We start from the raw sequence: 12894 nt of genomic DNA, 5'->3' as shown, positions 1-12894 counted from the left end.
GGATAGATCCATGCTTTCATGTTGTTTACGCCAAATTCTGACCCTACCATCTGAATGTCGCAGCTGAAATCGAAACTCGTAAGACCAGGGAACATTTTTTCAATCTTCTTTTGTCCGATTTTGGTGAGCCTGTGCAAATTGTAGCCTCCATTTCCTGTTCTTAGCTGACAGGAGTGGCACCTGGTGTGATCTTCTGCTGCTCTAGCTCTTCAGTTTCAAGGTTCAATTTGTTGTGCATTCAGAGATGGTATTCTGCATACCTTGGTTAAAGGAGTGGCTTTTTGAGTTACTGTTGGCTTTCTATCATCTTGAATTCTCTGCACATTCTCCACTGACCTCTGACATCGACAAGGCATTTCCGTCCACACCTACCACTCACTGGATATTTTCTCTTTTTCTGACCATTCTCTGAAAATCCCAGTAGATCAGCAGTTTTTGAAATACTCAGACCAGCCTGTCAGGCACCAACAACCATGCCACGTTCAATGTCACTTAAATCCCCTTTCTTCCCCATTCTGATGCTCAGTTTAAACTTCAGCAAGCCAACTTCACCACACCTAGATTTCTAAATGTATTGTGTTGCTGCCATGTAATTGGCTCATTAGCTATTTGTGTTACCAAGCAAATGAACAGGTGAACCTAATAAAGAGGCCAGTAAGTGTATATTTTTTCTTTTTTCTTTAAAACCCAGATTCAGGAAATCTGAAAATTCTCCCTTGCAGTGGGGCTGCACCTACACTGCAAGGGTTAACTAACTGTATGATTCTAGAGAAGAGTAAAAGCACTTTTACTTACCCAATCCTCCTCTTCCCTGGGATATGGCACTCGCCTATTCTCCAACAGTGGACAGTCCTGTGCTCAGCCTATTTTCTGTGCTGATCAATGTTTGTCATTCATTTAAATAAATAAATAATGCATTTGGCCGCTAGAAGGTGCCGAGTATCATAGGTATTGCTTATGTTACTTAGCACCATCTGGTGTCCAAATGTGTTATCTTCTAATCTGAATCAATAAAAAGCATTGACCAGCACAGAAAATAAGCCTGATAACATTTGTTTTTTGCCCCATTCCACAGAACAAATGTACATGCACTTTCAGTGGGATATTTTCATGTGATACATTTTTTTTCTTTTTAAATACTCCCCTTAAAGCACATGTCAAAATAAAACTTATTTTTCTATTGATAATCATTTCAACTTTATTTAATAATGGTTACTTTTGTTTTCTAATTATGTCAGTTTAGCATGTGCAATGTGGAAACATTCACTTCCAGTTTATAAAAAAAATAGCTCAGCTAAAGTTTAATAAAGCAATGGGCCCTGATGTTATTCATCCCAGAGTTCTAAGAGAACTATATAGTTCTAAGGTATAGTTGTTGGACCATTAATGGATTATTATATTATTATACAGGATTTATATAGCGCCAACAGTTTTTGCAGCAATTTACAATGTGAAGGCAAACAGTACAGTTACAATACAATTCAATACAGGAGGAATCAGACGGCCCTGCTTATTAGAGCTTACAATCTAAAAGGAGTGGACAGTGTAGGAGATAGTCAGATAGATTGGGGTAGGGAATTCCATAGGACGTGAGAGCCTCAGGAGAAGTCCTGGAGATGAGCATGGGAGGAAGTGACAAGGGAACTAGAGAGCAGGGGCTCCTGACAACATCTTCTTATGATGAAATGCATAGGGTGGAGCTACGGCTTATGACGTCATCACACCACGCACCTTGACCATTTTGTTGGTTGGAAATGTTTATGATTCACATGCTAATTTCATAATATGTTTGGGATATTACTCCTATTAAATTCTGGATTATTTTAAATACTACACTATGAGGAGCCTTTGTTCTCTTTGTACACATCCCATTACCTTTGAGGTGTAACACTGGATCATTACCATCGAGATACCAGCTGTGGAGATGTCTTTTTGGTGGAGAAGATTTAGGATCCAATAAATCCATTGATTTTCCATACTTGCTGTTTTTGACCGCATGATCTGTGGTCACTTTCTCTGGTAAGAGGCTATGAGTGGTGATAGTGGAGGATTCCTTCTTTCTTCTTGTTGGTGGCACATCGCCTTTTTAAAGATATGGCTTTTGTTTAACATGTACAGGTGTACCTCGGTTTACGAATTTAATGAGGTCTCCGGGACGTTTTGTATTCTGAAAAATTTGTAAACTGAAATGCGGTTTCCCATAGGAATGCATTAAAAACCAATTAATCCGTTCCAGAGGTCAGAAAAAAAGTTGAAAAAAAAAGTCGCTGTAACTATAGGTCAGAGTCGGTTTTTACATGTAATTACCGGCTTTTTTTTTCTTCACTATAGCTCAGAGAATCAGTTGTCACTTTCCCCCCCAACTAAAAGAAAGAATGTTTCCTTTTAGTTTATTTCCCTGAGTTAAAAGAAAGAATGTTTCCTTTTAGTTTGTTTTGAAAGATAAAAGTATCCTTTATCTTCGGGGAAAGTGACAGCTAATTCTCTGACCTATAGTGAAGAAAAAATAGAAGCCGGCAATTGCATTTAAAAATCAGCACCGACCAACACTTTGTATTGCGAAAAAAAATTGTAAAAAATTCATAAACCGAGGCATTATTTTCAAAGGATTTTCATTCATAAACCGAAAATTACGTTAACCGAGGCGTTCGTAAACGAGGTACACCTGTAGTCACATTTCATGGACTTTTCCTTGAGGATTTTAATTTATCACTATATTACTATCTATGTAAAAGTGGGGTGAATAAGAGCTACATATTGGTTTTTGTAAACGCTTTGGAAAGTGATTGAGTGTGGAGCAAATGGAGAGTTCAGAGTCCAGGATTACACCTAAAACCCATGCATGGTTGATGGTTGTGCCATTGATCTTGACAAAGAGGTCAGGGGAAGGGCCATGCGGGGGAGGAAATATTATGAGCTCGGTTTTAAGTAGATTGAGTTTGTGGAAGTGGTGTGTCGTCCAGACTGATATGTCGATCAGTAAGTTAGTGATTTTAATTAATTTCTTCTAACAGAAGTTCTCCATGACTGGCAGACAGCTAATATTGTACCTGTCCACAAGAAAGGCAGCAAGGTAGAAGGTGGCAATTACAGGCTAGAGTGTTTAGCATCGGTTGTAGTCAAGTTAATTGAATCACTCCTGAAAAGAAGAATCATTGATCACTCAAAAATACACAGCTTACTGGACCAAAAGTAGCATGGTTTTACTGAGGGCAGATCATGTCTGACTAATCTGATTACATTTTTTAGCCATATTACCAACGTTTTGAACCAGGGTGGTGCTGTGGACATACAGTAGCATATCTTGATTTCAGCAAGGCATTTGATACATTTCCACATAATGAACTAATACAAAAGTTGTACAAGCTAGGACTCAACCCTTAAGTGGTTCAGCGGATATGCAGTTGGCTAAATAATGGATACCAGAGTGCAGGGACGGACTGACCATTTGGGAACTCAGGCACTGCCCGAGGGCCTGGGGTCAGTAGGGGGCCCCATGAGATGCCCCTGGTACCTTTCATAGGCTTTTTTGAGTGTGGTTTGAGTATGGGCGAAGACACAGGGGCCCCATGATCCCCTATTGCCCGGGGGCCCCAGGAGTTGTCAGTCTGCCCCTGCCAGAGTGTGTTTGTAAATGGGGTTCACTCACTAGTGGTGTACCCCAGGGCTCTGTACTAGGTCCTATTTTATTTCATCTATATGTAAGTGATATAACTAAAGGTTTGGTGGGTAAGGTATGTATTTTTGCTGATACAAAAGGTGTTCAATAGGGTTGATATCCCTGGAGGTGTTTGTAACTTGGAACATGATTTAGCATTGCTGGAAGATTGGTCACAGAAGTGGAACTTGCATTTCAATGTTTCTAACTGTAAAATAATGCACCTAGGGAACAATAATCCCTTGAAAGAGTATAACATTGGGGGTACAGTGTTGGCCAGCACTACAGAGGAAAATGATTTAGGGGTACTTATTTCAGATGATTGCAAAACTAGAAAACAGTGTGACCAGTCAGTGGGAAAAGCAAATAGAATTCTAGGATGCATCAATAGAGGACCACCAGCAGGAGGAAGAAGGTCCTTATTCCCCTATATAGATCTTTAGTGAGACCTCATTTAGAATCCAGAGACAGGTAACAAAATGGTGAAAGATCTGGGGGATACAACACATTAGGAGAGACTTCAGGAACTTATACCCTTTACTGAAAGGGTAGTTGATGCTTAGAATAAACATCCAGCAGAGGTAGTTGTGAGAAACGCAGTTGTCAGACCCCTGCCTTTCTCACCAACGTGTGACAAAGGACTGGCCAATCTCACACCCCGCTGTCACGAAACAATGCCACTCTCTGCTGTACCCTGCACAAAGTTTTTCCAGCTCACTGGATAACAATTTAGGTGCAAGCAGCCTGAGAGCGATTGTCACTGGGGTAAGTTAACTAAGCAATTAACTCTTTAAGCTACCACCACCACCTTTTTACTAAGGAGGAAACTCACAATCTTAGGAATAACAACTGTGCTTTTAGAATAAATGTCTGTAACACACATTGGCACCACAGACAGGTATATTCAGGAGAGTATACTACAGTAGCACTCTTCAAGAGACAGGGATTCTTTTAGTTTGCATTAGTGCATTTAGAAACAATTTCAACACTTTTCAAAAAAGGGTTTAATTATGAAAAGGTCAAAATGGTGCAAATAAAATATTTACAAAAACAAAGATATTACAAAGTAACAAAGAACAAGCCACAGCAAGACAAAGAGGTGAAAAAAGGTAAATGCTTCTCCTGTGGTATCAAAGGGGTGTTGAAAGAGACCATCTGGCCAATTAGGCGGCTGAGGAGGGGCCATAGGGTGGCCCGTGTTTATGACTGTATCATGACCCTCCCTTACACACAGTTTATTGCTAATATTAACCCCTTCACACCAACTGTACGCAAATATGCAGCCCCACTGGACTGGGCTTTTTTCCATGGGGCCGCTAATTTGCGTACCTACGTTCTAACGATCGGGCCCCTGGAACTCCCAATTCCCATTTACCTGATCACTGTGATAGCCTCTGATTGGCTAGTACAGTGATCAGGCACTGTGAAGCCCGCCCCCCTTGTTTTCTCTCTCTGAATGGAGGAGGGAGATACATCAGTGGCGTCCTGAGGCAGGTGCGGGGGGTGCGGCCCGCACCAGGTGACACCTACCACACAGGGTGATAGCGGACCAGCTCCATGAAAAGGTAAGTTGTAAAGCAAGCCAACGATCCATTATGCTCAATCCGCAGATCCGAACCATCCTGCGGGGATCGTTGGCATGCAACTTACACGGGGTGACACTGCACCCGCTCCACAAAAAGGTAAGTTGTAAAGAAAGCCCAAGATCCCTGCAGCATGGATCGGATCTGTGGATTGGGGAGCTTAATGGATTGGAGTCTGATCCATTATGCTCAATCAGCAGATCCGATCCATTTTGCGGGGATCGTCGCAGGGGGTGTCACCAAGTGTTATCGCACCGGGTGACACCAATCCTAGGGATGCCCCTGAGATACATTGTATATCTCTCTGTCCTTTCAGAGAGAAAGGCACTATGCCTGTCTCTGTATGCCAGATTAGAGTTGACCTTAACCGCCTCCCACTCGCCATATAGTACAATGACGGGCGCAAGGCGGTTCTCTCGTTTTGGGAGGACGTCATATGACGTCCCCCGATTCTAACCACACATGCGTGGCTCCAGGAGCACGTGGCGATCGGCGGTGCGCTGTGTCTCTCGGACACAGCGGATCACCGATCAACGGAAAGAGCCAAAGATGTCGACTTGGTCATGTGATCAGCTGTGTCCACTCACAGCTGATCACATGTAAACAGGGAAATACCGGTTGTTGGCATTTCTCTCCTCACGAGCTGTCACCCTGACAGCTCGAGAGGAGAGCCGGTAATCGGCATTCCTCATTGGGGACATCTACACTGATCATCAGGCCACTGATGATTTGTGTAGCCCCAGCAGTGCCAGCTGTCAGTGCTCATCCATGCCACCTGCCAGTGCCCATCAGTGCCACATTTCAGTGCCTACCAGTGCAAATCAATGCCACATATCAGTGCCCATCTGAGCTGCCTTTCAGTGCCACCTGTTAGCGCCGTCTATCAGTGCCAGTCAGTGCCGCCTATCAGTGTGCATCAGTACCACTTGTCAGTGCCCGTCAGTGCTGCCTAACAGTGCCAGTCAATGCTGCCTATCAGTGCCAGTCAGTGCCGCCTATCAGTGCCACCTATCAGTGCCATATATGAGTGCTGCCTTTCAGTGCCCATCAGTGATGGCTTTTAAATGCCCATCAGTACCACCTATCAGTGCCTCCTCATCAGTGCCCATCAGTGCCACCTATCAGTGTCCATCAGTGCAGCCTATCAGTGCCCATCACTACAGCCTCATTAGCGCACATTAGTGAAGGAGAAAAATCACTTATTTACAAAGTTTTATAGCAAGAACTAAGAAAAAACTTTTTTTTTCAAGATTTTCAGTTGTTTTTGGTTTGTTTAAGAAAAAATAAAAAACCCAGAGGTGATTAAATACCACCAAAATAAAACTATCTGTCACAAAAAAATGATAAAAATTTCATAAGGGTGCAGTGTTGCATGATCGCGCAATTGTCATTCAAAATGTGACAGTGCTGAAAGCTGGAAATTGGCCTGGGCAGGAATGGGGTATAAGTGCCCTGTAGGCTAGCGGTTAAAGTATAACTAAAGGCAAAACTTTTTTTTAATTTTGGTGGAGAGGGATTAGAACACCTGTCTGTTTTTATTGCTGTCTGTGTCCCTTTTAGGTAGATTCACCCTCTCTATTTGTCCTGCTTACCATTATCATCAAAAGTGAAAAGAAAATCCCAAATTTTGGCCTGTCCCCAGAAAGTAAGAGGGGAAATCTTCCAATGGGGACACTAGTTCTGGAGATAAGGGGGTCCCCAAGGAATCCCCTTAATTTTGCAGGGATTTCACAGGAATTGAAGGTAAATCTCCCCAATGGGACACAGATGGTGAAAAATAATCTGACAGGAGTTATAACCCTCCCTTTACTCTATCAAAAAAAAAAATATATTACCTTCAGTTCAACTTTCATTGCCTCCAATTTCATTACCTATGAACTGGAAGTAATTTTTTATTAATCTGATGCAGTTTTTATAAAGTGACACTATGAAGAACTTTCTGAATACATTTCTGTAAAGCTACCAAAACGGGTGGCAGGGATTTTTAATCTGGATGTGTTTTGAAAACTTGCATTGCATGTCTTTGAGCTAGCCAATCAAGCAAATAAAAGTCTTTATTTCTCTGCAAGAAGAGCCACTGAGCACTCACAGGAAGCATCTGCAGCATTCCAGCATCCTATGGTGAGGCCCCATGATGTCCAGTCCAGTGATGGGCCAGCTTTAGGTCAATGGCATATTTATGATGTTGGCATTATTTGGCAACAACAAAATCACCGGAATGCGGAAGAACACTTAGTGCTTTGCATGTGTTGCTCCCTTACTGAAGAAAATGGTGTGGCAAGAGAGTGCATTACGGTCCCTTGTAATTATTCTGGGTTTGTTCACATCATGGTATTAAGGAAACGTGATGCATGCATGATTTTTTGGTAAGGAAACTAAAGTTATTGCACTGCCACACAAAGCATGTCCATTGCATGTTTGATTCTCAATTGCACTCCCACACATTGGCAAATAACGCACACCAAAATACATAGTGCCGCAGCATCATGTGGCTAGGTACCATGCAATTTGAAAAAAAAAATGGTTAGGGACTTTTTTCCTACATTTCTGTGGATATGGCAGCTCTTTGAAATGAATGGACAGCCTACATGCAAAAAGCAGGTCGCAACAATGTGAACCTAGCTTCAGATCCTTCACATCACAATCCCGTTCTTACATCAGTGTCCTTAGTCCCCTCATCACAACCCCCCTTCACAAAACAGCCCCATTTCACATCAAGATCCCCCTTTACATCACAGTACCCCACTTCATATCACAGTCCCCCCTTCACAGTAGTGTCCTCAGCACCACTCCACATCACCCCCCTCCCCACATTATTGTCCTCAGCACCCCTTCACCACCCCCACATTACTGTCCTCAGACCCCCTTCACATCAGCCCCCTCCCCATATTACTGTCCTCAGACCCAGTGGTGTATTTAGGTTCTGTGCTGCCCTAGGCAACACAAAAATCATCTGCCCTCACGGACACCAACCAACACCCCCCCCCCTTCCCTCTCCCACGGAGAGAGCCTGACATCATTGACCAACAACACCCCTGCCCCCCACTCGGAAGAGCCTTCCACTACTCCCCCCCCCCCCGGCGAAAGAGAGAATGACAATCATCTTCAATGCTCCAGACATCCCTGGGAAGGAGAGTTAAGCTTTACATACACCATAAAGCAGCCCACAGCCTCTTTTGGATCCCACCTGGTTCCCATGGCGTGCGTGTCCCTTCTTTCATCCCTTCTTCTGAGGTGAGGTGCTGCCCCCCTGAAAAAATGCCACCCTAGGCAAGTGCCTTGTTTGCCTTGTGGTAAATACGCCCCTGCTCAGACCCCTTCACATCAGCCCTCTCCCCACATTACTTTCCTCTGCCCCCTTCACATCGCCCCTCTCACAGTACTGTTCTCTTCCCCCCTTATATCACCCTCCTGCATTACTGTCCTTGGCCCCCATTCACATCACCCCCTCACATTACTGTCATCTGCCGTACTTCACATCCCCCCACATAACTGTCCTCTTCCCCTTCACATAACCCCCCCACATTACTGTCCTCTTCCCTCCTTCACATCACCCCTCCCCCACATAACTGTCCTCTGCCCTGCTTCACATCACCCCCCCATATTACCGTCCTTAGCCCCCCTTGTCCTCTGCCTCCCTTCACATCACCCCCCCCCCATATTACTGTCCTCAGCCCCCCTAGTCCTCTGCCTCCCTTCACATCACCCCCCTTTACATTACTGTCCTCTTCCCTCCTTCACATCACCCATCCCCTCACTTTACTGTCCTCTGCCCCCCTTCACATCACCCCTCTCCCACATTACTGTCCTCTACCCCCCTTCACATCACCCCTCTCCCACATTACTGTCCTCTACCCCCCTTCACATCACCCCTTCCCCACATTACTGTCCTCAGCCCCCCTTCACATCACCCCCCCCCCCCCCACCCACACACATTACTGTCCTTAGCCCTCTTTCACAACCCCCAAACATTATTGTCCTCTTCATATCACCCCCCATTACCGTGTAAGCAGGTACTTCCAAGAGGGTTCTAAAGTGTTAAAGGTTTTTCTTCTGCTGTGTTCTGCTCTGGTGTTTATGTGTTCACACCAAATGTTACAATGTAACGGATTGTAGCATCTATCCTTGGCTGACCTGCTAGGCTGGTGGATCAGAGGAGGAAGGGTAATGCTGCTGGCCAGGGTTTCCTGCTCTTTTTCAGAAGGTTGCTACCCCCTGCAGGTCCTACCATATAAATAGATGCTCATCTCAAAACATTATGGTTCGCAGAAAATGATTTTCCGTGTTAAGGTGACACTAAACAATGTATTCTCCAGAAATAATGCACAAGCAATGATTAAAGTGCCTAGAATGCATGGAAGTAAAAAACCTTCTATGTGCAGCTCCCCCCTTATACTTACCTGAGCCCCCTCTAGATCCAGCAATGTGCTCTCTCCTCATTGGTTCACACAGCAATGGGAGCCATTGGCTCCTGCTGCTGTCAATCAAGCCAGTGAGCCAATAAGGAGACAGCGCGACAGAGCCGAGTCATGGTCTGCGAATGGACAATGTAATTCACATACACATTAACATGTGTGCGGCTCGGGAGCAAGCCTGCTAGAGTGCCCCCATAGCAAGAAGCTTGCTATTGGGGGCACTTGGTAGAGGGAGGAACCAGGATCGCCGACAGGGGAGCCAAAAAGAAGAGGATTCTTACCCTGATGTATTCTATGCATGCAGGTAAAAAACCTTCAATGTGCACTCCCTCCTCTGCCCCCCTTATTACTTACCTGAGCCTTATCTTGTCTCTCCCTCCTCATTGGCTGAGACACAACAAAGGGAACCATTGGCAATCACAGCCAGTGTGAAGGCCGAGCCTTGCTCTGTGAGTCTTATAGGTGGCTCAAGAGCAAACACACACAGGGGCCCCCAGAGCAAGCAGCTTGCTCTGGGGGCACTCTGCAGAGGGGAAGAGCCAAGAGCGCTGGCAGGGGACCCGAAAACAGGAGGAACAGGGCTGCTCTGTGCAAAACCACTGCACACAGCAGGTACATATACCATGTTAAAAAAAAAAAATCCAAACTTTTAGTATCACTTTAAATCTAGGTTCACATATGTGTGGGCAGGAGTGCAAGCATAATATTAATGTGTACAAATCGAAATTTGGATGAAATTTTCATGATTGGGAGATTCAGATGTATCTGAATTTCTGAATCACAATAGTAATGAAATTTTAACTAATCCAAAATAAATTATAAAGAAACAAATTCGGATTTGAAAATGAACTTAAATTTGAAATGGCAACATATTGCAGTAAAAACAGTAAGATATAAAAGTGATATAAGATACCGATTCCTACCTCCTAGATTGTAAGCTCGAAAGAGCAGGGCCCTCAATCCCCTCATGTTTTGCATTGTATTGGTATTGTTCTGTCACATGTTCTGTCTCCCTTTGTAATGTTCAGCGCTGAGCGAACTATTGGCGCTTTATAAATACTGTATAATAATAATAATACTTAGACTGCCGAATAGAATAGAATATAAAGAATAGAACAGCACAGCATAGAATGGAATAGAATATAAAGGAATAAAATAGAATGCAAAAGAATAGAATAGGGCAGAAGTCTGAATTAACCAAAATCACCTTCAGGAGAGGAGTGTTTGGGCAGAAAAAACGCATGAAGCACCTAAACATTGAAACATGCTTAAATGCTAAGCGTGTGCAGCGCTACCGTCATGAGGGCCGCTGTGTAATGGGTATCCCTAAGCCTCTCTCCGCACAGCCAGGCAACAAGTATTTTTCACACAGACTTACATCCAGAGATAATGACCAGTCCATAGGCTTGGTTTTGTTGCTTTATTAAGGGAAATCAACTTGGATAGAGAAATAGGGATTATGAGATGGCCCAGTTTGGCTTTAATCATTGGAAGGGGGACAACTTCCTTCCTATGTACAAAGGCAGATCCTGGACTGTTCTTTTCCTGAAAGCCATCAGTCGTTGGGGACCAGTAGCAGCCAGGGGCAGACTGACCATTTGGAAACTCGGGCACTGCCCGAGGGTGTGGGGTCAGTAGGGGGCCCCATGAGATGCCCCTGGTACCTTTTTCATAGGCTTTTTTGAGTTTGGGCAAGGATACAGGGGCCCCATGATCCCCTATTGCCCGGGGGCCCCATGAGTTGTCAGTCCGCCCCTGGTAGCAGCTGCCCTCAAAAATCACTTTACTTCTTGTAGCTACATGCAAAAATGTCTTCTCTCCCCCAGTAGAGCTGCTCCCAGCTCCACAGTCAGCAGACACTACCAGCCCTCCTGGCTTCTTAGAAGATCTCCCGGTACAAAGATTAAGGACTGAGCCCAGCACTGTCCTTAGAAAGCTTGCTACATATGGCAGTCTTTCCTCTTGTAGATCCCACAGGTGCTGCTGTACTCACTCTGTCCTCTTTGGTCTCTCTACTCCAGGTCTCGATCCCATTCACGTCTCACTGCTACTGTATCCTTCTGAGCCAGCCTGAGTCCAGCCCCCCTAGACCTAGGGGACCCCTTCTAGGCACTGAAGTCTCCCCAGCACTCCATCTCCTACCTGACTCCACTACCAGCCTGACTCCCATATTTAGGAGCCAGTCCACCACTCTACCAGGGCCTCCAAACCTTGGATTGGCCGGATCCCCCATGAACATGCAAATCAGGTCTTCACCCCTTCCTGCTGACTTCTGAAAGGTTCTATGGTCCTCCAGAGTCAGGAGGAGGCGATAGAGCCACAACCTGTTCAGTCATTCAGCTGACTTGCAATAACCCGACCTCAATCACAGACCCACACAGTTCCCATGAGTCTCACAATATGATTTTACCTTCCACACAGCACACTAGTCTAGTAGCACATCAGAGGATGCGACGTGTTTATTGAAATGGCCAGAATAAATGACTATTGAATGAACACCTAAACACTTGATGCGCTTAAGGCCTCTGTCACACAGACACCCATGTATGTGTTTTTCATCTGTCCATTTACAGATGAAAAATGGACACCCCATGTATTTCATTGGATGATCATCTGTTTACATCCATTAACATCCATTTTTTGAATGGAAGAAAACCCTATTTTTCTCCGTTAAAAAAAAAAACGGAATGGATGGAGAACGGATATAAATGGACAAAAACAGATGTAAACAAATAAAAACCAAATGTAAACTGATGAAAACGGGATGTAAACTGATGTGAACTGATCCATTATTACAGAAAAAACGTGACTGAACTGATGAAGAACACGGAACGCCCGTGTGAATGGGGCCCAAATGTGTTTGGAAAATGTGCCTTTAATAGATTTTTAATGCTGTTTTTCCCAGTCATGGGACAGGTGTTCATTATAGCCTGCTGTGTAGAAGGCCTCAGTCCCCGGAGAAGACACACTGCTCCTAGGCAGCCCCGTGTGCTGGGGCCTAACAAGGTGTACTGACTTCTTCCACAGACTATCCCTTGAAGACTCGGACTATGATCCTGGAGCCGTGGCCGGAGCGGGGGCACTGTATACAAAGTTCCGCCCACACCTGTCCTGACTCCACCTAGCTCTTCCCGCAGCTTCCATACAGCCAATCAGAACGCCGCAGCGAAACGGTGATGTCACCACGGCATTCCGCGTTCACGACTCCGAGCATTGCCGGGGACGCGCATCTCCCGGA

This window comes from Staurois parvus, unplaced genomic scaffold, assembly GCF_062004578.1.
Source record: "Staurois parvus isolate SC_StPar_1 unplaced genomic scaffold, SC_StPar_1.0 ptg000251l, whole genome shotgun sequence".
Lineage (NCBI taxonomy): Eukaryota > Metazoa > Chordata > Amphibia > Anura > Ranidae > Staurois > Staurois parvus.
The sequence above is the reverse complement of the archived record's forward strand: the minus strand, read 5'-3'. Positions refer to the sequence as shown.